The following is a 24,240-nucleotide window of genomic DNA, read 5'->3' as shown; positions in this document are numbered from 1 at the left end:
GGTGAGGCACTGGCACAGGTTGCCCAGAGAAGCTGTGGCTGCCCCCTCCCTGGAAGTGTTCAAGGCCAGGTTGGATGGGGCTTTGGGCAACCTGGTCTAGTGGAGGGTGTCCCTGCCCATGGCAGGGGGGTTGGAACTAGATGGGCTTTAAGGTCCCTTCCAACCCAAACCACTGTGATTCTATGGGTGAAAACACATTTTAGAATACCTGGGTTTTTTCCATTTCTCATCTCAGTTCGACACCTCTTTTGTTGATACTGACAGCTTCAGCAAAACCCCACATATTTCTACATTTAACCATTCTTTGTTCTTTTTAGAGGAAAAAAGCTTGCTCACTTTAAAACCAAAAGCAAAGAAGAATCCATTGACATTAGTGACAATTCTAAAATAAGCTATGAAATCTTTAAAATTGGTTTTAAGTATCCTCTCCTTACTTGACTTCTCAATGACACAGTAGTTTGTAATGGATAAGAATCAACTTGTTTTTAAGTTAACAGAATTCTTCCTTTGAGACTCACTCACTCTTTCCTTCAAGGAAACACAATTTAGATATGACATCCACATCAAAATTTTGCATGAGAAGAGTTACCTGCAACTAATAGAGTTTGAATTTTTTGAATTGGCTTTGCAAGAATTGAAAGCACATTGAAGTCACGTATCATCTGCAGGAAAACCAACAGGTACCCAAACAATACTGAATCAATGAACAAACAGATCACTTCAGGAACTACTTAAAAATTCAGAAGGGCAATTAGATCATACAATCTGATTCTCTATTACAGATCCTTAAATTTCTTAAATATACCTCTCTATGGAATCAATTAACTTGTCTACATTGCAGTTCCTCTGGAAAATGTGGAAAAGCAGAAAGTTGTCTGCTCTAATGGTTCAGCAATTTCAGTCTCCCAGCTTTGTGCCCAATTTGTGATACAGTTTGCACTGAGGCTCACTGGTTCTTCTACTACCTTCTCTTCCCCCACTCCGAGATTAAAGAACCCTTTAGTGTTTAATAGCGTCTTCCAGTGAAGGTTCATATGCTAAGGAAATCACCTATATTAATTCTTTTTTTCTGAGACAATCCCTACTCTAATTTGACCAATCATTATGAAAAATTAGCTAGAAGAGCTGCCTGTTTTTTCCCCTGGCTAAATTATTTCTTTTCAAAGTAAAGGATTTTGTTTGTTTTTAAACACTATACCACAGGCAAAATTTCCCAGGAGATAATCAACACGCAAGCTTTTCCCAAACTTCTCAGAAGCCCAGTACAGATCAGGCTGCATTTGACCTCAAACGACTGTCTGCTAAATAGAGAAAACCCACCCCAATGGAATCAGCGTTTACTTCCAGTTTCAGCTTTCTGCTTTATCTGAACTATTCTGTGGAAAAGACTGAAACTAGATAGTATCTGAAAATTGTTTTCAGGATTTCCGTCTGAGTAGGAATGAAGTGACAATGTAAGGTCTTTGTGCATCAATACAAGTGAGTAATTAAAATAGTTGACTTCAGCTTTCTAAATGTTTTCTGAAGCTGTTGTCACCAATAAGGAACCAAATACAATAAAAATGGTTCCAGACAATTTATTAGCTCTCAGCACCACAAGCTTAGGGTGCTCAGTACCTGTGCACAACAAGTGATATCTGTTTGCTGTTGTATTTACATTAGACTAGGCTGAACACAAAGTTTTTCTCCATCACCTATTTTTCAGGTGCAACTATTTATTTCATGGATTTACAGTTACATTTTTTAATTTAGAAAAATACTACCACTTTGCCTTACTACTAAGACAAAAATATTTGTTGGATAAGTCTCTACATTTAATATTTGAAATACCTACAGGGTGCAACTGTAGCAATGCATTCTCAATGAAGTCCAAAACAAGACAAACGACCCTCCAAAGTGTGAAGAGAATTATTAGACATAAAGGTATAGCAGGTGTAATGTATGTATAGTACTGTCAATAAAGATAAGTATAAAATCATCCTCCAGTCAGTATCTAGACTGATCCAATTGGCCACAGCACCTGTGCACAGCCTTAACTGGAATGAGACCACCCATTGAGCAAGACCAACAGATTCCTAGAGACGTGGCTCTCGCTGCAAGCAACTGGGGCCATAACAATGCCATTTATGTCCAGATGACAACTGGATCGCATCACCAAGATGCTATGCCATACTTCACCCCTAAGGAACACTGGTTTTGGTACCTATTTTTAGTGGAGAGAAAAAAAAAACAAAACAAAACACAAAACCACCAAAACATTTCCCCACATCTTTTTTTAAGCTTTTGAATACAACTGGAAGTATACTGTAAATAAAACTAGAGTTACAGCAAAGAACAGATGCCTACCATGAATGAAGAAATGAGACACCACAGCTTTACAGACTATTTGTAAACACAGAACAAAGGCTTCAGAAGAAGTCTGTGTGCTAAAAGCATATAAGGCTCTAATGCTTTAAATACAAGTGTAGTATCAGAAACTAGGAAAGATTAACTCATACAAAACAACCATTAGTGTCTTGCAAAATAGAAGAAGTGCCATTGTATAGTAATCTATCTTTTAATTCATTTTGATGGGCAGTATCTTCTTCCTTAAGGATGGAAAAGAAATTTAAACAGATCTTTTTTGTTCCTCCCCTTCTCAAGACTAGGGGAATATTTACATAAAATAGAAAGCTAAGTTACACAACAGAAAATGCTGGAAATTTTTCTCAACAGTCTACATTTTGCCAGAGTCCTGCCTTCAAGTGGTCTTTTATTGCTCCTATCCTCAAATTCCTCACTCTACACTTTGGCAGAGTTTCCATCTCCTCAGTCTTTGTCCACAGCTATACCAGCAAGCCTCCAGTTCTTTTTGCTACTATTGTGTGCAACATTTCAGTAAACAAAACAAAATTCCTCCAAGCAAAAATACATTTGTGCCAGTGCAAATGCTTCTACACTAACTTTCGTCAGGCAAGAAGTATTTCAAATCATTAAGACATTTAACTGTGTACGCCTCTCCTGCAATTCAGATACTACATTTAATGTCTGGGCAAGCTCTTCAGACCACAGCTATGCATCTAGCTTGTTTACAGGATGAAAAGACTTAAGTTACAGAAATACCACTATTCTAAAAATAGCGAGACAACTGGGCAACACCACAGCAGATGACAGTCATTCTTAATAAGCAGCTGATTAGGATCTGAATAGCCCATGAGTATTACTGAACTTGAGCCATTCAATGAAAAAAACAAAGACGAAAGAGACCTAGCAGTTTTAAGGACAAGTTATGAAAACATCTGCCCCAAAATTACTGGCAAAACCACAGTAAGCTATATGAGAAATTAAAAAGAGAAAGCCAAATGAATACATGTAAATTTGTACATTCTCAATTTGAAGAACAAGTATATTTGCTCTACAACAAGATGAAACATAGGTCTATAAAACAAGTCAATTAATCAAAAAGGTCATGTGGGACTTAATATGGGAAAAGGGATAACTGAATCGAAACAAATTATTTAATGCTTTAAATAAGTTAGTAAATACTGTGCGTACAGTTGTTAGAGTGGATATTCACTGACCAAACTAGATGGATTGATGATTGCCAAGATAGATGTGAAACAGGCTCAGTCTATTCCCATGGAGAAGAAACATTAAGGCTAAAAGCATGCAGCAAATGCTCACAGTTAAGGGCATATGCAAAGTAACTCGATTGAATAAGAAAGGAAATTTGTCACTTGGGCACTTCTTGCTGTTGGCTTATCAGTTTAAAAGAATTCTCACCCTCTCTCCAACACACCTCAGTGCACTTAATTCCCCTGCCAGTATCTAAACCACAGAAGAAAAAAGCTACTCATGCATTAAGGTAGACTGCAATGGGCCATTTCCTGCAGACTCTCCCTGTGTCCTCAGACATATCACTCAACAACACGGATATTTTTTGGTTTGGGGTAGGGTTTTTTTGTAGTTTGACTGCAGCATCATCATCTCTGACCAAGATTTCAGCCAGCTAACTTGGGCATGGTCAAAAGCCTACCCAAAGCATCATAAAACTCAACACTGGTTGCAAGCAATTAATAGCATCTTCAGAGTCAACATATCCTGAGGCTCTGGGCATTCTAGGGGATCTGTTTGTTGTGGACAAACAGCTGATTACGAAACGTCCTCGGGATTAGCTAGAGCCACTGCTTATATGTGCAGCACACACATTTGAAAGACTCTGTCTTCTCAGACCTTTTTGACTCCTAACTTTCCCCCTTACTGGCATCTAACTCCAAACCATCTTTAGAAGAATTTCTGTTCTACTCAGAATATGAGAAGGAAGCCGAAACTACATACTTGTTGCACTGCTGCCACAGCTCCAGGGAAAGCAGTTTACGGGCAACCCTTCGCTCTTTTTACATTTTGGTTGCTGTTACGTAGTCACCTGAGAGGCGTTATATCAGAGCATTACCCTTCAATCCTGCACTGTAACAACTCTACGAGCGTGAAGCCTACTATCCCCTCCTTACTTTTGTCCACCATTTATAAAAATACATGTATACACACATATATATACACAGACACACATAAACATTCATAAAGCAGAGACTAGGTAAAACACCGGCCTTACACACACACAAAATCAAGGAAATGCTGTGCAACATCTGGTAGAGCAGAGGGGAAAAAAAAAAATCTTATTTCTCAAGCACAGTTCAAAAGAAAAGCCTTAAAACTTGTAAGAAGCTACTTAAAATAAAATGGTTACTTAATGGGAAATATCTGTTTGACATAGCCTCACAAATGAAAAGAAATAAGATGAGGTACACTGCTACACCAAATCATCGCCAAATCCCACATTTGGATCGCTCAGCAGCCTTGAAACATCCCAGCAGAACACTGAAAATTAACATTCAGAATGCCCAGAATTAAGTGAAAATTAGCCAGAAACATCAGATAAGCTTTAAAAAAAAAAAGATTACCTGTACAACTTATTATTTTTGGAGAAATAAACTATTGATGACTGGATTTCGGACCCAGTGACAGAAGAAATGAAGTTGAAAAGACTTCTCTTAAAGCATAAGCAAAGAGGTAAGACAAGGAAGAGGTAAGAGAACGTATGGCAATTTAAACAGAAAAGTGACTGGATTTGAAGGGAGAAGGGGAAGGCCAAGGTGGAGAAGAAGAAAACCTGAAAAGAAGAAATGAGAATGAATTAATTGTAATCACCCAGAGACTCCATTTCAGTTACACAATTTCAGTTTCTTACCACCAGAATGAGCTTAAATTCCTTATTTTACTTTTTATAAAGAAGGTCATTAGGGACATTTTATAAATGCATTCAGACACTAAAAGGCACACGCCATGCTGCAGCTCTGCTACTTCTTGGGCAGTTGTTCTTCAGCCTTTAGCCTAGCAGCCACCCAGAGCAAGGCAATCTCGCAGCAGGACACAAAGTCTGTTATGTCTTATTTTTTCAGCATGGAACCAATGAATTCACAGTTCATTACTTAATGTCTGTTGCCATTGTATCTCAAGGCACAAACACAGAACCACAATGCCTGGGAAAGAAAATAAGAAATAAAGGGAAGAAAAAAAAGCTAGAGTATTGTATGATGAACTTAATAGAGGACTTAAACAACCCACAACATTCCTATCAAAATTAACACTGTTATGTCTTCACAGCACACACTCATTCAAGGTTACAGTTTTGACACATAAGCCTTGAGATCATTTTAGTTTCTTACATACACATTTGTAAAAAAAGTCATTGTGGCTGTGTTTCACTAAATAAAAAGCATCATAACATCTGACTCACAACCCTAAATGCAAAGGTTGAGCGTGAGGCATCAAATTCTCCCACATCCAAATCCAACTACACTTTACATCCTCATGCTTCCCGGTTACTGCTGCGCCTTGTAATGTCTTATTGCTCCAACTGACTGCATTCCAGTGTGAGAGCTGATTTTTATACAACCATTGGAAAGTTAATTCTGTAGTTGGAACAGGAGGATGTAGCTAGTCTTCAAAGACTACTGCGCCAGATAACCTGAGTGAGCAGAACTGTCCTCTTGAGAATCAGTATGAAGTGAAATGCTATCAGAAAGATGGAAACAGCTGGTTCTTGATAGGACATCAGACACCTGGTGACTAAAGCCAAAGTCAGCTGAACTTAGTATTTTTGGTTATGATTACAAATACTCTATTATTTTCCCTGCTTTAGTATCACACTTGTACAGAGTGAAATGGATTCTCCCCATAAAAGTTTCCCTTTCCTGGATTATTATCTTTTTAGAGGTTCTTATTTCAACTGTGTTTCTGATGCACATGGTGAATGGGGTGGGGTTTTTTTTTTTTGTTTGATACAAATAATTTTGCCTACAATAAATAGATACTAAGGAAGAAAAACCTCCTTAATACTTTTGTGAAGCTATAAGGCAGCAGTCATCATCATCTTGATTCAGAAAGTTAGATCGTCACATGCATTACATTTCTACATCTTAGGTTTGAAACTGGAAATGTTAGATATCAATACATATTTTAAAGTTATAATAATACTAAATGTATGAAGTTTAACTAAAAAATTGCTATGATTATCAACTGGTTTCTGCCATTCATTGAACAAGATTTTCTTTACTATGTTTTAAAAGCACAAGGTGCATAAGTTTTTACAGCCAGCATAACAATGTAATAGCTTTTTCCATGCATCACTGCTGTGCAGGCTGTAGTTTCCAGGAAGAAAAAAAAGCAAGTAGGCAGATAGGGGAAGTAGTGTTTCCATCTTTCTTCTGAATCTATTTGTGATGCACCTAATCAAGAAAAAAATTAGTCATCTAGTGGAAACTACTTATAAAAACTTCAGGATGTTTTATACAAGTAATTTTTGATGTGAATACTGATTTACACATTTTAATTATATAGTAATCTACATTTCTTGGCTTTTAGCATGGTAATACTTGTATGGCACTGTAACAGTTCTATATATTACATTAAAACATTATTCTTATTCACAGACATTAAATGATTTTCTCCAGAATGAAAAGCAGTTTGCGGCTGATCCGGTAAGTGAGCCCTCATCTCCTGAAGACCACTGACATACTTAAAAGCTTCTGTTTTTCTTTTCAGGGAAGGGTTCATAGCAAGTAAACAATATACTACCCACATTGTTCCTCTGTAAAAGTAATTTCTTTGTCATATGCTTAAAAAAACCACATGAAAGATGTCAAGTGTTGCCTTTTAAATCAAGAAATCATCCCTGAGCTGTTCTCAGGTGAATTTTCTCTGCATCTCTTCTGTCCACCTGTCTCTCTCCAGCATCAGACCAATAGCAAAACTCACCTCTAGAAAAATTAATTGCCAGTTGAGCATCTGTGTGATGTGAGTTTCAGCATTCTGATAAATTGCTTTTTTATGTGCCCCAAAATTGAGTTTAAAGAGAAGGATGGGAATCGCAGAGTGGAAGACTACATCAGTCTCTAGTTTACATGCAAACGCAGTATGGAGCACACTGCAAGGTTATCTGCTAATGGCAAGAAGCCCTAAAAATCCAAAACAAATACATCAGCTAATTCCAGTTTTTGCTGAAAGATTGTGACAAGTTTGTATTCCCAAGTAATTTAATTACAATGATAAGGGTTTATATTACGATATTCCAGGGCTTGGAACTTCAGTTTTTACTACGGTTACTGTGAAGCACTCTCAGTGGATGTTGAATCCCTTGATAATTCCCTTCACGTTACAACTGTCTTTGTATTTTGGCTCTCTCCCTTATCTGCCTGAGTGTAAGCAAATTGCTGTTCCTTATGGCAAGTACAATAAGCCCTAATCAAAAAACAGAAAAGCCCAAACCTTTTTTCCTACTCTTCTTACAGGAATGAACACAGTTCAACTCTCTCTGCTGTAAATTTACTTAAAAGTACCATGCCCACCTGCTGGCTCCTTTGCTATGTAGAATTTGTTTCCTTAACAAATTCATATTCAGAAATATGACCATAAATGCATCATATCTTTCTCTGAACTGAAGGAAAGTCTTGATTTTACGTTTTTGCACAGGACCAGAATTTGTTGCTGTAGGCACACACACACAGAGCACAGAAGAATTGACAAATTGCAAACAAGATAAAAGGCTCAAGCAAATGTGACTTTAAAAGCTCAGTTGTCACCTACACTGTACACAAAGTGGGGGGAAATTAAACGATCCGGCTGGTTTCTGAAATGGTAGCAATCTGGAGGCTCATTTAAATAACTCCAGTAAATGAAGCATTGGCTGCCAGCTGCTGGCACAGGGGATGCTGTGGATGTGTGCGTGTCTAACTGCTCAGATCGAAGAGAACCAGGAACTCCCGTAACCAAGTTTCGAATGGCATGGGACAGTCTTCTGTTCATTTTTTTATTGCAAAACAGGGAGGAATCATCTATGCTTGGGTCAGCTCCTCCAGAAACAAGAGAAATAAACGAACTTGTGATCTAAACACAACGGTTCTTTAATTTTTAAAGTACACAATTATAGGGTTTGGGGAATTTTTCTTTGGAATACGAGAAACAGTAAGCACTGACAGTTACTCATTTACAGAGAAAGTTAACAAAAAGCAGATGTAGCTCATAATACAGCAACTGCAATACATGCTGTAATTAATCTGGCATTCCAAACAATAAACACAATGTCAGCAAGAGACTTGCTTTAAATCTTTAAGTCAATTATGTATTGATTGCCTTAGCAACACATTACAGAAAATACTTACCATTTACAAAGTTGTGCTAAGATAAGCAATAGTTAAAAGCTGCAACAGGTAGTCTATAGGTTAATTAGGAAGCTTAGCAGGGAGTACCTAAGATGAATACTTGGAGAACTACTAAAACTACAAAGATTCTTTTCCTTGATATATTTACAAGCCAAACATAAACACAGAAAACAGCTGAACTTTTCCAGCTTTATACTCAGCCTGAGGAGAGCAGCCACTCATGAAATCAAGACTGCGTATTGTGTGTGCATGCATGCATTTCAGACTGCAAAACATGAAAATATTGTCAAACTTGGCTAATTATAGAAAAAATAAACTAGAAGATAGTGAGGTACATGAAATTTGCTCCTTCAGGTAGAGGACACATCCCCTTAGTGATGCTCAGAAACCCAAAAGTCATCTTTGTTTCAAGTTCTATATTTACAGTTTAAAGTAAAAAAAAAAAAATCCCCAGTGTTAGTTTTCTACTAATTGTTTCTCTATAGCAAAAAAAAAAAATCACAGCCCCTTTCCAGCATCTCCTACAAACCCATTGTGTCCCAGCACTTTAAACCAGGAAAGTGCAGAGCAGCAGCTGTGGACAAACAACGTAAAACAGCTGAAAGTTGTCCCCACAGTTCAGCTGTCTAAATATTTGTGGGAGAAGACAAATTTTCCATTAAGTACAGAAAAGTCAAAGTCAAATTCTAGCTCACACATATAGTAAGAAGAAAAATTGATAATTCAATCAATAATAAATTCATGCCATTTTCAAAAAGTTGCCTTCAACTGATTTTACTCTGACAAATTTCAACCAGAATTAAACAGAATTTTTGCAAATAGCCGTTTTTGTTTACTGCTACCACCAGACATCAGGGTCACTCAAAAAATTACCTGCAAACACAAGACTTACAAAACAAAGATGCTGCTCGAGAGAAACTCAAAGATACCACCTAGCACTGCCCATATGCTAGCACATCAGTTTAACTCCTGAATGTCAATGCTGGGCACAGGATTATGTCAATAATGTCATTAGCAGCTATGGTTTTACATACCTCACTGTCGAGATAAAGTTTAGCCTGCCCGTGCCAAAAAAAGCCCCACTCTATGACTGAGGTGATTAAACCAGTGGTGACTGAGGAAGGTCAGCAAACGAGGGGAAAAGTCCATTTTAATAACAGGAAGCAGAAATTTGCAACATTTGCAAAACAAAACTCTTCAGTGGCACAAACACAAATCCTCTGTCTCCCAGAAGTCCCAATTTACTCATCCAACCCTCTGGAGTCCCACCTTCATTTGGAGAGGTACAGGAGGTTTAAAAAGCAAACTCCCCATCCTCTCACAGCAGTTTCAGAGCCTGCCCTTTCAACTCAGGGCAAGTCTGAGAGCTGCTTGTCCTACAGTTTCCTTCTCTGCTTTCGGGGATGGTGAAGCATGGACATGCAGAGCTGTCATATGGCTCTTCATAACCACTCTGACCCGCTTCAAACATTTGCTGTGTACCCAACTGGCTTTGCTCCACTGACCAAGGCAGCAGTGTAAGGTTGGGGGGCAGGGTGGGAGCCACAGCTGAGCCCCTGCACAAAACAGCCTTCGTTCAAGAGGACACAACAAATCTGGGTAACCTGCCACTCACCAGCAAAACCAGCTGGGACAGGACAAGATTCACCACTTGGTTTTCAATACCCAGGCACTGCTAATGGCAGAATACTGGTTGGGAAATAATACAGCTACACATGGTTGGGGCTGCGGCAGGAAAAGCAACGGGGACTTAAAAAAGCCTAAATATTCTGCAGATTCTCACTCGTGAGGAATGCCTCCTCCAGCACCAACTCCCACCCCCCAGCTCTGTGCTCACATCTTTGTCCTGCCAGCAGACGAGAACAGAACAGCAAAGGACACCGCTTGCAGATACAGATTTAGGAACCTAAATTTAGGCACTCAAATATAAGTTACCAGGCATTCATTTTCAGCTGCTGCTGAAATAAGCTACGACTGGTTCAAGTTTTATTTACTACAATGACAAAATAGGAAGAAGCAAAAATATACACAAAAAAATCCTTGCCTGTCATTGTATACGGGGGGGCAGGGAGGGGGCAATAAACAAAAATTTATTGCCAAGAGTCTCTTACTTTGAAGAATTTCTTCCTTTGGGCTGATATGCTATTTACACCGCTAAGTAGTATTCTTTTTTATGAGTCAGCTGATTAAAAGCATAATCCATTTTGTCATATGCTCATAGACTTTATTCTCTCTTTTGTCCTACATTTCACCAATAATTCATGCTACAAATGGCCTTCTCTATAGCATTTTTTGTTTGTTTGTTTCTTTTTCTTCTAACGCCCTCACTTTGGAACAAACCCTTTCTTTACTTACAGAATCCAGAAGTCCGCTCCCCTCCCTACCTAGTGCAGAGTCATGCGCTGTTGCGGCAGTTCTACATGGATTCCTTCTTGCAGTATCCTTCAGTAAGCATCAAAATCAGGATCAGTTCTTTAAAAAAGTCTCAGGAAATTAAGGACTAAACTATTACAGGTGGTCATTTAAGTCACCTTTGTGGCAGGATCTAGTATACTAGAGCACTGGTGATAGTTACTTTATCTGTCCTGAAAAATCTCCACTAGTAGGTACCCCAAAGCATATGCAACTTACTATAAAAATTAGCTATCCTTGTCCTCCCTAATATCCAAGAGAAATCTTTATGACAGAAATGTTTGCTTTTAATCCTGTCTTAAGTAGACACTGATAACAATCACCTTTCTCCTACTCCCACATAGCCTCCATTGTTTTTTTCATTCTATATAACATTACTTTCTTTAAAAAACTCATCCCAATTCTTCTTGTCAAACATCTCCTTTGCTTTCCCTGGATTTTCTTCAGATTGTCCAAACTGAACATTGGCACTGGTAACTGGTATGATTGCACAGGTGAAACCTCAGCAATCCTTTAGATGCACAAAATAAATACATTTTATTTACAAACCATGACCCTGAATATACATCCTAGTTTGCTTTATTCTGGGATACAGCACCACACTCCAGTGCCTGTTTAATCTGTGGTACACAATGATGTTTAAACCCCTTTCTTCAATACCGTGCACCTGATCTTTCTTCTCCAAGCAGCCTGCGTTGAATTCCCATTACTGAGTTGTTACTAATTTTGCATGGTTTCTCCAATTTGTTTTGGGTGTAAATTGTGTTCTGCCAACTTGATGCCAGTTGCAAATTTTATAAATACATACTATCCCATCAGTTAATGATCAATGAAAACCCTGCCCAGTATGGAACAGGGCAGAGTATCTAACAGAAGGAAAGACGCTACATTTCAATCATTTTAAGAATGGGAAGTCACCAGACCTCCTTAGCTTTCAGGCAAATTTCCTGCAAGCAGGAAACAACAAATACTGCATCCAGACACGTTCAGTGGTTTTTTCCCCCCTCCCAGAAATTATATGTTCAGTCTGAAATTCAGATTTCTTGGGAGTGACCAAATGTATATCTGTAAGCACGTCAATTCATGTTTGAAATTCTCCACATAACAGAACCCATATGCAGGAAAGCGAATGTGAGCTTCGCTTCTCACTGCACTCCATTACAATAGAAACAGGAGATGAGAAATATACACAGGAATGTCTTTTGCATGTGTATGGCCTAGTATAACTCTACAAATTTATTGCTAAAAATCTTCGTGGGAACTGTTCGCCATTGCAGTATTCTAAGCAAGTTCCACAAAAAAGCTTGCATTTTCTTGAAGCCCAGTATTTACTCAGCTTACTTTCTGGGCTATTATTCTCCTCCAGCATTGCGAAACCAAGATGTTTACATTATTTGACATTGCACCGGACACAAATCTAATAAGCTGGATGACAGTTGCACTCAAATTTAATCCTTTTTATTGCCGTCTTGTGCAATATCCTCAACTCCCATGGACTAGAAATTAATGTTTTGTGTTCCCAGTATTTTAAATCATACATATGTTTTGATGCAAGATGAGACATCTGTTATAGGCTTAACAAATTGAAATTGCAGTCATCTAAATTGCATCTTTATGGAAGTAGCACAAAGATATTAGAGATGAGAATAGTGACATGTTAGATACTTAATCACTGGTCTAGGACAGTAATGAACATCTGCATCAATGCAGTGGTGTTTACCAGCTTTCCCCCAGGATATTCATCAAGTAGAAACTTCAGAATTGTGAAGTTAAGACTAGGATATGTATTGGAAGTCCATGCCAGACACTGATGATTCTTCCTCTCCACTTCTTGGTATATACAGTTTCACCCAGTCCTTCCCCCACATCTCCCTCCTTCCACCTTCCATCTGTTTTCCCATTATCTTTATACCATCTTCATTATTTACTCTTTATTATTCTACTCTTTCAAAAGCCTTATTTCTTTAAGACTCCCACTCTAACCTCATGTTTCCTGCCATTCATCTGCTGAATCACACCTACCTCCTCCCAATTGTCTTCAGTCTCTTCATCAGTCTCATTTCCTTTCTGTGTGTCTCTTGCTTCCCTCATTCCACTTAATTCCCAACTTTTTCCTTTCCCACAGCTTTCCTCCCATTAAAGAGGATCATTCTCCTTTCCCTTTCACAGGAGTTAATATAGGGAGTACATTTTGCCAACAGTCCTCAGTGCCTAGCCTTGGTTGATAAACACTGCCAGATTGCATCAGTCCCGCTAGTTCAACTATATCAATTCAGCAGCTTCAATCGCTGCCACACAGCCAAAACTACAGGCTACCAGTGTTTGACAAGCATTTACCATGAAAATAACAATTATTTTGTAACTGCTACAAATCTCGGGGAAAAAAAATAATCACAAGAACATGATATGTCCTGGTTTTTGTTCTCTTTAGATCTGACTTGCTTTACAGGAAACGTTAGTCTTGCCAAATAATCAAGGAATAAAATTACTAGCACAGTTTATACAAAGTTAAGTTTGTACAGATGAAAAGCTTAAAATTCTGAAAACAATATTATTTTTCAGATATTCCCTGCTAATTCTACTCCAGAAAAATCATATGATTCAAATTACGGTTTCCAGAGGAAGTCATTAAAGAGACTTTCTATCGATGATGGTTTTCTATGTTTGCACTTGGTCTTTGGCACAGACTCAGTCTATATTTAGAATGCACAGTATAAAGAATGATTGAAACAAAAGCAATTAAAAAATTTCATTTATAATACAAAGAGATTTGCAGGGACAGGATGATACTCACTTTCATTGTAATTCTAGACCATTTACAGGAGTTGCACAGGTTTGAAGAGGGAAATGCAGTAGCCAGCCCTCCCTGCAAGTGCTACCATCAGCAGGAAAGCCTGGAGCATCAGGCGAGTCACTGCCTTTCTTTGGGGAAGATCGGTCTTTGGATGGCAGTTACAGAAATACAATATATTAAGAAACTGAAAAGATTATAAAAATTTATCAGCTAGAGAATATCACACATCAGGTATTATTCCTTCAGAGTATAGAAATGCAGTGTTCTCCCCAGTAATACTGGTGGGCATATGATTTGTTGGGGTTTTTTTGTTTGGGATTTTTTTTTTTTTTTTTAAAAACCTGTGACAAGATCCTTAGGTGGATTTCTGCTAGGCATGCTAGTTTCTCTGTGCTTTTGAAAGCTGTTTTGGGGTTCTGGCCTCCTCCACTTATGCCATTTCGGGTCCAAATCAAAACAAAAATTTGAATTGTGTTTGCTAACCTAATACATCACTATCATTCACTGACGAATGCTTAATGCATAACTGATGTTATTTAGATTAGCATCCTCAACTAGGCTTGCAATAAGTTTTCCATATTTGTGTTAAATGTTTGCATATAATAACGTATTAGATTGGCATCAAGAACTTCTCAACATCCCTTGAAACCTTCTGAACCATTATGATTTAAATACATGGAAGCAGGAGTAAGTTATACTTAAGAAAACATGAAAGTTGACACTGCTCCAACCAAACCCAGAAAAAAGTACATGCTGAAAAACACAATAAAAACATACTATGGGCTTCAACTGACATTTGACAGCAAGAGTTTATCTTCTCTTATAAAAATACTAAAGAGCATGAATAATCCCTTCTCTAAAGGAAAGAAGTATTAGAGTGGTAGTAGTTAACAAGCAGATAACATAGAGCATTACAAGCAGATGACGGCAGCCTCCCCAGGAGCTGCATTCTAAAGCCTGACAGACTAAAATACTTAACTGATGGATAGGAATTATCTGACCAGCATTTGCTGTATTCTGATGATAGTCACTGACGATGCAGGCTAATAATGCATTTTTGTAATCTTATTTCTTTTGAAAAATGCCTTTTTGATCTACATCAGAGCAAGTCAGATAAACCAATTTTAAGCATTTTGGAGGACAAGTTACAATCCAGCACAGAGAAAGCATAAAATAATTGAGCAAGTACTTTTCCATCTTATAAAGAACTTCCTAAATGAAGGTATTCTGCACTTCAGATTATCTAACTATTCAGTTTTATTTCACCTAAGTTGCATGATTTAAAAAAGCTACATATGATGCCCTATTAATCAAGTTAACCCATTTTCACCCAAGGGGAAATGTAAAATAGCATTGGTTTTGCTATAGAAAGGTCAAGCACAAAAATAAGTTCAATGTCATTCCATGGAACAGAAAAAAAACTTGCAGTTTCCTAGGTTATGTACCAGATCTGACTGAATTTTTATTTCTTTAAGCAACTGCAAATGTAAGAAATTATCTTCCCCTCTCAAATCTTGTTAGCATTTTCAAGAAACATTACAGAGCACCCTTTATCTCCTGACATGACTACCTTCGATACGCAGAAACACACTGTTGTGAAATTCATGTGCTTCTAAAATATGAACATAATGTAAAACCCCCCTCTACTTATATACCCAGTTATCAGCTAGACAATTACATAACAGGATGAATCTTTTTTCGTGTTTTTAGTGAGGTTAAATAAAAGCTGCAAAGGAATAATACTCCACACAAGAGAGCTGACACAGAATACCCAAACCAACGGTTCTGTTGTCATAGGCACCAACAAGGAAAAGGCATTTAAATGCCAAGATTTTTAAGAAAACCTTTACTGAACTGGTATAAAGTCAGACCTACAACTTTATACCTTGGGAACCAAAACTAAATAGCTTTAAGAAAAATTCTGCTGACAAAAGAGCACAGGCTGCAATAAACCAGCGGCCCTGAATGCCTTCTCCATCAGTGGGTTTGACACTGGGCCATGCCAGGCTGGAGGGCTGAGCTGCCTAGCAGGTAGCTATGGAGGCAGAGGGACAGACCTTAAGCATGCAGTAAGGCAGGAGGGGTAAGACCACAATTGTGCTGTTTAGCAGCTGTGAAGACTGTTCTGTCTCCCCCGATTTCATTTCTAGCAAAAGTAGTTACTAGCCTTCCCTTTAGGAGTACTTGGAAAATACACAACCAAGTGCAGCTTTATTGTTTTTCACAACATATGGAATAAGGCTGTCCTCCAGGTATGGCGATCAAAAACTATTGTGCCTACTGCTGTTGTATGAAGTTGTCTCAAATTGGTGCACTAGGATCCCATTTCCTCTTACACACGGGAAAGACACGTGGAGTAACTGCAGAAGCTCATCTTCTAGCACCTTTTTGCTGACCTACAGGTAACCAGGTGGAGAGTTCCTCTCCCGAGGGCACAGGTTCCTACAGCACAGAGTCATCAAGTCACCACCCCCACCCATCTTACCTGATCGGTTATTGACAGGGGACTATTTCCCTTGCCCTGTCAAGGTGGTGATCCACACAAACAAGGGAAGGCACCCAGCAGCACTGCGAGAGCCCAAAGCAATCCTGGGATGGGCAGCAGCGATAGAGCTGCTGGCAGAGCTCCAGCTGGTCTGCAGTATGTTCTGTGCTTTGTGAGAAGCAGCATGACATTGGGCAATTTGAACTGCTGCACTGAAACCAATGCTGAGACAATAGAAATTTAAACTTGATCATGAACCAATACAAAAGTTGCCTTTGTTTTTAAGCACTTCAGAGGCTGAGATGGTCTCTTTTCTGCATCACTTTACAACCCTAGTTAAAGATGCTAGAACAGGCTGTGGTTGTTCAGAAGAGGACATTGCTCCATACGTTTTCGGTTCCTATCAGAGTTAGAGTACAGCCTTGCAGCACAGTTGGCAGAATTTTCAAAAGCATCTTAGTGGATTAGAAGCTAGTTTGTCAAAAAGCACCGTATACCACTACCGGTCTCCAAGGGCCTCATTAATTCCCCACCACCACTTTTTTTTTTTTTTTTTTTTTTTTAAGTGAAGCTTAAGGCTCTAAGCCAATTAAGTGGCTATTCATAGCACTGAATTTAAGGTAGGGAAATTAGTTGATTATATCCCTTGTTCACCTTCTTCCACTCTGTTTTGGGGTTTGGTTGTTGGTGTTTTTTGGTTTGGTTTTTTTTTTTTTTTGAGAGAACAGCAGAAGCTACAATTATTGCAATTAGAAGCAGCACATAAAGAAATAGAAGTAGGTCAAGAGCAAAAGTTGACCAAAACTATGAAAAATTGCTGTTAGAGTACTTGTTTCATTAACAAGTCTGAAGTATTTGATAGTCCTGTAATGCTGTGTGGCTTTCTCAGGTGGGGCTGGCTTAGTATTTAAGAGTGACATGCAAAATAAAACTCAATGCATTATTGCATTTACAGAAACACAAACTATGAACTCCTTTTACAGTAATTTACAGTAAAGAGTATTTTTCTTAAGCTTAAAGACCAATAAATTAGTTACACAGATATGTACTGGCAAGCATACAAGCAATTCCAGCATACTAAGATTTGTTTCCCATTATTCACTGCATCATTTCTATACAGTTTCAGAGGTTGTATGTGTTTATGAATGAAGAGTCTGTCATTTTACAAGTGAATGAAGTTACAGGACTTTTAGAACTTAAGCACATGGAGACTTTTAACACAATTTCTTTAGAAAAAGTAGCAGGATTCACTTTTATATTCAAAGAATTAAGGTCAAATCAAGTGTAATTGAGAAATTTAGCCTTTGTAAGAAAGTGTTTTCATGCAACTTAAACCATCTCTGAAACATACAACCTTTAATTTCTTTTGAAGAAAAAACACCAACAAAAACACACACTGATGCAAACATACATTTCTATGTTTGGGTTGAGGCCATAAACTGTCTAATTCTATATAAAGAAGTCAGTGAATATTCTTAACCTCAGTGTCCATATTCACAGAAGAGAGTTGCTTATTTTCCTCCGTTATATATAAATATATGCACACCTTCACATATACCTTTATTTTAACTCTCCAGACTATACTGATCTTCTCCATGAGGAATTCAAATACAAAAAAGCTGATATTATACTCCCTCACTACATTGTACAAGCAGCCAAGAGGTTCATATGCAACGAGGCTAGCCTGACGTGATCGAGTCTCAAGTTGAACAGAGTACCAAAATAGGTTAAATAATTTTATCTGGTCATTTTTTTGAAATGCCAGTTTTCAATGTATAGATGAATTAAAAAAAAAACCAAACCAAGCAATTCCTCCTTACCATTCACTTATAGGAACACATTTAGAAATGGTCTTAGGATATTGTAAAGAATGTAACCATTATTGAAAGCAACAGAGACAGAATTTTATAAAAGAGCTCTTGCTGTTTAAATCAATGGGGTTTGGATTGTGGGGAGGTTGTGGGGTTTGTCTGCCTTTTTTTGTTGGGTTGGGTTTTGGTTTCTTGGTGGAAATTTTTTTTTTTAATCTAAAAGAGCCAAACAAACAAGAAACACTACCTCCATACCCACAGTCCAAATGAGAAGGTAAAGATCTCAGAGCTTAACAGGGGTAAGTGATAGAAGCTGTGTTGTCAACAACTGCAGCTTTTCCACAATACAGCTAGTTTCAAATAACTTTTCAGCAAAATTAAAAAAATTAAAGCATGTATATTATATATACACATCATGAGAAAGGAAAAAAGAAGCTAATCTCTCTTCAGCCCAGAATAATGAAGTCATTTAAGGAAAACAGAGAATTAAAAAGCTGTGTTAGGGCTGCAACTATATTAAGTAGAGATAACGTACATATAAAGCCTGAGGAAAAGAAAACACTGAAGACTTTAAAAATAAAGCAATCCTACGAGTCATTGTTCTATATGCATATACACACATACGCATAAAGCATAGCATTATATATTTAAACTGCAAGGTCTTCAGTCTCGTAGATGCCAAACTGCTGGAAACGGAGTCTACAGTTTTCAACTTAAGCAGTTATATGAGGCAAAGTAAATAGTCTAAACTATTAGGTAATTTTTAGTTACTTTTATGCTTGTTTGACTGAACTCAGACTTGGCCAATTTCTTGGGGAAAATTTCAGATTATATAACTGCACTTTACAAACATGCCAGCCTCTGAAGTACACCAAGCCACCTGGTATTTAGAAAAAGATTAAGTATGTAACTTAAAGTTTAGAAGCATATACTGAAATCCTTCTGGTATTCCGGCAATCCCAGTGATAATTGAAAGCAGAGAAATCTATTCATTTCTCTAAACATTGCATTTATTACAAAATATCATCAATGCAATGAGACAGAATCTCCTGAAGTGAAGGCCAAGACGACTTAATGCAACTCAAATACTTTTCACAGCACTCAGTTTCTCAACTGATGCTTCACTAGGCTGGTTGCTTTACTTTCGGGTGTTTTGGTTTGGTGGGGTTTTTGGGGCTGTGGTTTTGGTTGTTTTTCGTGGGTGGTGGGGTTTTTTTTTTGGGGGTTGGGTGGGGAGGGAGGGAGAATCCCAAGACATCCAAATGTACTAGAAGAGGTCATGATGCTGTTTAAAGCTCAAAATTACAGAACGATGCCGCATGGGGTTAACTCTTCCATTTTCACTGACATTTCATTATAAAATACTGTGTTTGAGCATGACCGTCGACAATGTCCATTAATACACTGGAACAAACAATTTGAGGAGTTATCCATAGGGTTTTTTGCCATGTGTTTCACCGAAATTTCGACTTGGGAAAGGCAGCCTCTCCTTTGTACAAACGTGGGATTCAGCTCAGTTCCAATATTGAAAGCAATATTGCATAAGTCAGGGATGCGTCTATGTTTTATGAAATGATGTAATCTCCCCATGGAACACGTGTTTAAATTATGAAGTGTCTGCACATGGGACACTAAAAACTGGCAAGTACAATACTGAACTGCTCTTACGTTAACCACTTCTCCATGCATGATATTTTGCTATAAGAGATTTAGCATCGAAAACAGATTTTACTCATTTTAAAGATTTTGTTGACAAACTAAATTGAGAAAATTAAGTATTTCTGAAGAGAAAAAGAAATTATCTAAAAAGCATAAAATCAGACTGGAGTTTTATCAGAAAACCTATGCCAAAAGAGCAAATAACCCAGCACTGTATTTGCACACATTCATAAGACCGCACAGCCTGACGCTACTACATCTCTCTTCCCTCTTTCCCTTCTTCCTCTCAAAGTGTAAACTTCAGCTTTTATTAAAATATTGGGAAACAATTGAAAGTTGACTTAAAGGTCTGAAGCAACAAACAGAGATTACATTTTAGTTTTCTCTTGATATCTAAGGCAGTAACTTCCATGCAAGTCTGGCCTTAAGTTCACCATGTAGTGACATTTCTGTTTTAACAAAAACATAAGTCTTTTGCTTTTATCATAATGCCTCCGGGAATGTGCAAAGCTCTTCCCTGATGTCTAAACAACATTCAGGTAAATGGGAGCAATATGTTACTAATTTGGTTGAAGTCTTTCAGTACAATTATTTGCCTCAAATATGGTATTACAGTTGCAAGAGAGCTTGCAAAAGGCAAAGTTTAAGGAAAAAGTGTGAAACCAAGTTGTCAAGCAATGAATGCCCGCAGTACCCTCTGCTAGTTATTGCTGCCTTCCTTCTAATGCCTTCAGTGCCACTATGTTTCCTCCCCTCCTGCCATTCTCCTTAGATATGAATTTGTCATGTTATGGACTTGACTTGCCTTTGAGATATGCTAATGAAAAATAGCATGTAGTAAATATTTATATAATAGAAACTAGTTTAAATTTTGAAAAGTTACTGAAGCTTGGGTTTTGAAACAGAAGATGAAAAAATAAAAAGAAAAATCAAATGAGGAAAAAATACACAAACAGAACATGGACTCCATTTTTTTTTTCTTAGCCAACTTAAAATGCATCAGTAATAAGAGGGGAAAACCAGAGAAACACAAACAAGCAAAACAAACAAAAATGCAACAAATGCCAAAACAAGAAATGACAAATGAAAGAACAGGTGAAATGAAATAAAAGCAGCTCAAGAAAGAAAATAAATCAGTGGGTAACTTCAACAGATGACACAGATAAAGAAGAGCTGGAGATAGCAATCTGGAGAAGACAGATGAGGAATGAAAATATGGGAAGAACAGGAAGAAAGAAAGAGCAACAGAAGTTCAGTGAAAGCAGCCTTTTTTTTTTTCTTTTACAGTAAATGGTGAAAGAGACCCCAGAATTACCCCTGCTCTGTAAGCTCAATTTACTTTGCATATCCCCTCATTGCCTCCCAAAATTTTCCCTGCTCCAACTCTCTGAACAAATTCCTGCCTAGAGCCTCTAAGTTTCGAGGAGATGAAATCATTCTTTCAAGGCTGTCTGCATTCTGAGCACACATATATCCCCATTATTTCAACAGCCATAAAGAAGTTAAGGCATGCACCTAGCGGGGGGCAGAAATTAAGGAATATGGGTGAAATCTAAACTCACATATACTCATTTCCTAAAACTCCTAAAGAGCACCTTAAATTAGCATCAACAAGCACTGCTGCTGAACAACACTGTGTTCACCTGCTCCCAATGCCTTAAACATTGCAGATTCACACAAGCATATAGTGAGGCAGCCCGAGGATACAGTTTGGGTTAAAACAGCTAGCAAATGCACAGAAAACCTCAACTCTCTCCAATAGTAAAAATTAACCATGGTTAGTTTTAAGCCAACCTGGTCGTCTATGTGACTATATAAGCACCAGTGACAGCACAGCAGAACGGGCTGGACACAAGAACAGGAGAGCAGCACAGGTCAGTATTTTGGGAAGGGAGAGGGAAAAATGTTAGCTTGCACCTGGTTTAAAAGTGTTTGTGGAACTATAGCATCTGACCATTTAGGATCTGGCAATTCACTCTGAACTTTTATACCACTGAATAAATCTTTAAAAGACAATTAATATCATTCCTAAGGAACCGTAAACATAACAGAGTGAAAGAGTATGTTGAGAGCGAAAGGGAAATGTATAGAAGAGTTACTGTCTCCCAGTTTGATCTTTAATTTATCAGACTACAGAAGATCTGAAGCCTCCAGAACACGAAGTTTTGGAATGCCCTGAACTCTTCAGCACCTGTGCAAAGCAGAGCAGACCATGCCAGTGCCCACTGTTTCACTACTGCTGGACAGGAATCAGTCATTACAGAAGTGCTTTAAATTGTTTCACTTCCCTCTCTGAAGCCTTAATGTTATGGGATGTCTTTGTCAACCTGAACAAATGACTCGCGTAAGATGCTACTGGAAGATTTATATCTGTTTGCGTGTTTTCTAAACATGTATTTCAAAATACTTTAACCCTCATCACCCCTCATCACTAGAGCAAGACTGCAGCATCTGGTACTCATTAAAGCCAGGAAATTCCTGTTTTGGTCTTTATGAAACTGTTGAGAGTTGATAATTGATTTTTGAATTCTAGCCTTTGCTAAGAGCTATTTTAGCAATCTCGTAGTAAACAAGAAATTTTACATAGTAAATTGTTTAAATTCCACATAATGCTAAATCCAGGCATTAGCATTTTGCAATTCAAATTTTTCAGAAAATATTTACCAAGCTGGAGTTAATGAATCACCACTATGACATTCAATATATAGTATTTTGCAATCAATTTAAAAGCTATAATCAGCATAGCATAGAAAAGAAACAACTTAGCAACTTGCCGGTCATCTACTCTTTGCAATTCTGCTTCACCACAGAAGTATTTTTTGCCCTACAAGATCAGGAAAAGATTCTGGGTCTTGTACAGAACTTAATCTTAAAACCTTGTTTAACGCTATGCACAGCTTGTCTGCAAATTTCAATACCTATGTGTTGTAATTAGAAAGAAAATATGTACTCTGTCCTTATTGATTTAGTATTAATGATCTCAAATTGAAGACTCACAACAGCAATGAGAGGAACACTACAATAAGCCCTAAATATTTCATGGTAGACTGAACAACATGACAAAACCACCACCACCACTGCTAGAGATGTCTTCCTAATGATTGTTTTTCCCCTAATATTTTGGCAGGAACACTGTGAATGACCAAAGCCCACAACATACATCCACAGAATGTGATGCTACTGAAACTGCAGGCAAATTATACTGGAGAATTATGGGAAAAATTTGGTATCGCTCAGTTATGACAGGTTACAGCGTATGGCTGGGGGACAAGACTGTCCATCCGTAACTTCTTGTCTGGGAACCGAGTGCCTGATAAGCAGTCGTTCAGTGAGGGAGCAGGAGACAGGGAAAGATAGCGTGTTCCGAGTTCAAGTCCCCAGAGAGCCGGCCAGTTGTTTGTTGCAGGCTCTCCACTCAATCACAAAACGTCATTAAGTGAAGCTAGAGTATGTTAAACACTTAGAATATTTTCCCTCTATAAACAGCTGCTGTAGCTGCAAATGGAAAGTTACAGAATTGCAAACAATTGATACCAAATGTAAACAGAATATACAAACTACACAAGAAAGAGGAACCTCTAGGTTAAGGAGTTCTTCATACACCTATTGTAATTTACTATCCTAGGTGTACCTATGCACACAACTTTGCAAAGGAAAGCTAGCCAGAGAGTAAAAGTCATAACTCAAGAGCCACCCTGCAGTCCACAGGCATTTGAAACTTTTTTTTTTAATAGTATAGCATATTGCTAAAATGCCTAGTTTGCAGCCCATCACTATCTAAAGTTTCTTTTGGCATGAAGACTTTCCAGGATAATCATTCCCACTGCAGATGTACTCAGTATGCCCAGCTGTATTATGTATTCCCTCCCCTCAATTCTTAGTTTTATTATCAGCTCATAACTTTTAGCTGTTTTATTTCCCCTGGTATTCAAATTCATTCCATATACTTATACAGCTTCACCACAAATCTAACATTATCTTCTCTTTGAGATCACTAATAAAGAGGTTAAATTAATCTACATACAAAGCTGCATCTTTATGTACCAATGCAGAATCCCAGCCAGCCACCTCTTACCCCTCTTTTCATGGTCTTTCATCCATGCTTTTCATCTTCAGAACCAGGCTCATTTAATTTGAAAGAAAAAAAGCGCAGGTACTGCTTTATTTCTTCTTTTCTCCCCTCAAAAGAAAAACATACTCTCCTGCCTCAGTTTCCTGAGGAGCTTTAGCTGTGTATCAATTCACAGCACCTCGGGCAGAAAGTATGCAGAACACCACAGGTAGAATGCAGGTTCACGCACAAACATGGCACACTCATATTACTATAAACATCAGTTCCACATAGGAATGTATACATACATGACACCTGCATTTTTTCCA

The 24,240-nt window shown here is 37.9% G+C and overlaps 1 protein-coding gene across 2 annotated transcripts in view; it reads right to left on the bottom strand.

The window, feature by feature from the left end:
• BICC1 (BicC family RNA binding protein 1) overlaps window positions 1-24,240 on the bottom strand; it is a 112,418-nt gene that overhangs the window by 31,623 nt on the left and 56,555 nt on the right. The window contains exon 2 of one of the 2 annotated variants that reach the window (XM_054832287.1): window positions 4,941-5,149. The exons of the other annotated variant lie outside the window; for it this stretch is intronic. The gene's annotated coding sequence lies outside the window, so the exon portion shown is untranslated. The remainder of the gene's footprint in view (window positions 1-4,940; window positions 5,150-24,240) is intronic. 2 annotated transcript variants of the gene reach the window in all.

Source organism: Grus americana, chromosome 7 (genome assembly GCF_028858705.1).
Source record: "Grus americana isolate bGruAme1 chromosome 7, bGruAme1.mat, whole genome shotgun sequence".
Taxonomy (NCBI): Eukaryota; Metazoa; Chordata; class Aves; order Gruiformes; family Gruidae; genus Grus; species Grus americana.
Note: the sequence above shows the minus strand (reverse complement) of the source record. Positions and strands in the feature narration are given on the sequence as shown.